General features: G+C 50.2%; 1 long non-coding RNA gene across 1 annotated transcript in view; it reads right to left on the minus strand.

Annotated features, from left to right (window-relative positions):
- Nucleotides 1-3,429, minus strand: part of LOC106724566 — a 5,478-nt gene that overhangs the window by 1,648 nt on the left and 401 nt on the right. The gene's annotated exons all lie outside the window — the stretch shown is intronic.

Below are 3,429 nucleotides of genomic sequence, written 5' to 3' on the forward strand. Positions count from 1 at the left end.
GGCAGCCAATCAGTTATTCTCTCTCATCATTGATGTTTCTATCTCTCTCCCTTCCTCTCTGAAATCAATAAAAATATATATATTTTTTAAAAACTCAATAGCAAAAAAAAAAAATCTTTATAAACAAACCAGGATAAGGGGTTATATCAAGAATATATAAAGACCACTCACAATTCAATAATAGAAAGACGCATCAGAAAAGGGTCAGAGTACGCACTTCTCCAAAGAAGATATACAAAGACCAACACGCAAATGAAAGGAAAACTGAAGACACACTACATCATACCCTTTTTGATGGCCAGAATGAAAAAGTCAGGTGTTGCCCTAGCCCATTTGGCTCAGTAGATAGAGCATCCGCCTGCAGACCGAAGGGTCATGGGTTCGATTCCGGTCAAGGGCATGTAGCTCGGTTGTAGGCTCAATCCCCAGCCCTGATCAGGTGGGGTGAGGGGGCATAAGTGTGGCAACCAATCAGTGTGTCTCTCTCACATTGATGTTTCTCTCTGTGTGTGTCTCCCCCCTTCCCTTCCACTCTCTCTAAAAATCAATGGAAAAATACCCTCGGGTGAAGATTAACAACAACAACAAGAAAAAGTCAGGTGTGGGGAGGCTGTGGAGAAGTCAGAACCCTCACACACTGCTGGTGGGAGTGAAAAGTGGTGCGATTCTTGAAAAGAGCCCGGCAGTTTCTCAGAAGGTTAAACATGAAGTTAACCTATGACCCAGCAATTCCACTCCTCATTATATGCCCAACAGAAATGAAAATCTATGTCCACACAACACATGCACACAAATGTTAAAAAATATTATTCAGAACAACCAGAAAATGAAAGCAACGCAAGAGCTTACCAAACACAATAGTCATACAAGGAATAGTATTTGGCAATAAAAATATACACCACAACATGGATGAACCTTTAAACATGTTAAGTGAAAGAAGCCAGACACAAAGGACCACATAACATGTGATTCTGATTATATGAAACATCTAGAATAGGCAGAGCTATAGAGACAGAAAGGAGATTCGTGGCTGCCTGGGGCTGAGGATGGGGGGAGGGTGTAATATTATGGCCAAGGCGTGAAGGGTGTCTGGACAGTGATGAAAATGTTCTAAAATTGATTATGTTGTTGTACCACTCTGTGACTATTACTAAAAGCCATTGAATTGCACACTTACATGGGTGATTTGCACAGTATATGAAACTCATCTCAATAAAGCTGTTAAAATAATAAAATAAATCAGATTCTTCCTTGGACACCTGCTTGAGAAAAGGGCAGTTTCCAAGTCTCTGCATCCAATCTAGTTCACAGAGGGGAAAAAAAAAAATAGAGCTTTCTGGAAGGCAGAGCAGTTGTATGGCAACCCCAGGCCCAGAGGGTTCCTCGGTGGCTACTGCAGCTCATTGAGGCTCTCTGAGGCCAGAGGACGCTCTCCAGAGGGCTACCACCATGCCCCAAGGAAACTAACATGTGAGCCTGGGCAGGGCACAGAGCTCTGCAAGGTCATGCATGGGCTCCAGACCCACAGGCACCTGCTCTAAAGACAGAGAGACGGAGCGGAAGGAGCATGAGTTTTGGCAGCACACAGACCCAGATTGGCACCACGTCTCTTCCGCCTCTTAGCTCCATGACCTCAGCCCTTTCCTTCATCTGCAAAAAATTCAATAATACTGCCTCTCACATAAGCTCCCCTCCTCCCGTTTGGTTTGTTTTGTTTGGCTACCATTTCTTGACGGCTTACTATGTACTCAGTAAATGCTGGCTATGTATTATTATCATATGTTTTGTCTTCCCTGCAGCCCTGGACGAAGCCAGGACTATTTACTATTATACCCTTTTTACAGAATTGGGGACCGAGGCTCAGAGAGGTCAGGCCACTTCTCCATTGTCACACAGCCGGTAGGTGGGAGGGCCACTGTGCTGGGTCTGTCATTTTAGGGGCTGTACTATGAACTCCACCCATATAGGTGAAGGATGACATTTCATAATGTCAGAGTTGGCCAGGAGCTGGGCCCTCAGAAAAGAGTTCCAAGAGCCAGATGCCAAAGTCCTGCTCCCTGAGTGGTGTCCCCACCCAGAGGTCACAGAGAGGACACCTGCGGTGACAGGGGACTGATGACCCTCTCGATACACACATTTCTTGAGCACTGAGTGCCTGGGGCTGTGCGGTGCGGTTTCCTTGCACCTGCTAGAGGCTGACGGGACTCCTCGAATATCCCACATGTCCCCTCCTCTGGGGTCTCCACAGGGAGGCAACGGTGTGGGGGAGGAACCACGTCCTTTTGCTTTTGCAGGGGGAGGCAGAGAATTAATTAACAACTGGCCTAAAACCAAAAAGAGCGGGTGAGAAGCAAAAAGCAGAGGGTGAGGTGTAGGCAGGGCTGTGAAGCAGCCAGTGGGCCCCCAAAAGCAGATGTTCTCGCCCCGTCTCACCCAGTGAGAAGGCTAACCTTGGCCCTCCTGAGTCCAGCCACTGCACCCTGTGTACCAGTGATCACTGGGCTGACAAATTACCCCAAACTCAGCAGCTTAAAACAGCCATTTTCTCGTGTGTCTGCATTGTGTGGAGCAGGCACTTGGTAAAGGGATGACTTATCCCCGTTCCGTGATGCCTGGGGCCTCACCTGGGAAGACCTGCAGGCCAGGATGACCTGACAGCCAGGGGCTGGGGTCTCCTGGGGCTGATTCATTCACATGCCGGTGCCTGGGCTGCGAAGGCTCAGAGTCAGACCAAGGACGGAGCACCTCGTGTGGCCTCCCCACACAGCGTGGCTTCCTCACATCACAACACGGCAGCCTCGGGGCGGTGAGACCTCTTGCCTCATGCCCAGGGCTCCAAGCACCAGTGTCCCAGCAAACAGGGCCAAGGCTGCCCCACCTTTCGTGTCTCAGCCTGGGACGCCCCACAGCGTCACTCCTCAGCTGCCCCATCGTCAAAGCAGTCACCAGCCCACCCCGATTCAAGGACAGGGGCACCTTGACGGGCAGAGGACTGTGTCGGGGAGGAGCAAGCTCAGGGCACGTGTGGAAGAGCCTCTCTCGGAAGGGCTTCCCGCTTTCCTGCAGAACCCACTGGGAGGATCTCAGGCTTAACAACGAGCCAAGACGCCAGACACCACGGAGTGCTTGTTGCATGATTCCATTTACGTGACGGTCGAGGACACACGAGCTAATGGATGGTCAGAACAGTGGCTCCTGGGGGTGGGGCGCAGAGGCGAACGAGGGAGGACCCCCTCCCCCGCCCGAGCTCTACTCTGTTCTATATCTGGATCCCAGCGGTGGTTACACAAATGCATCATACGCAGAACTCCATCAAGCTCTGCACTTAAAACCCATGGCCTGGACACACTGGGTCAATAAAGACTTTTTAAAAGAATTATCCAGTGAGCCGCCCACCCCCACCCTACCCCCACCAGCTGGCCCAGCCCG

The sequence above is a fragment of the Myotis brandtii genome, unplaced genomic scaffold (assembly GCF_000412655.1).
Source record: "Myotis brandtii unplaced genomic scaffold, ASM41265v1 scaffold892, whole genome shotgun sequence".
In the NCBI taxonomy this organism is placed as follows: Eukaryota; Metazoa; Chordata; class Mammalia; order Chiroptera; family Vespertilionidae; genus Myotis; species Myotis brandtii.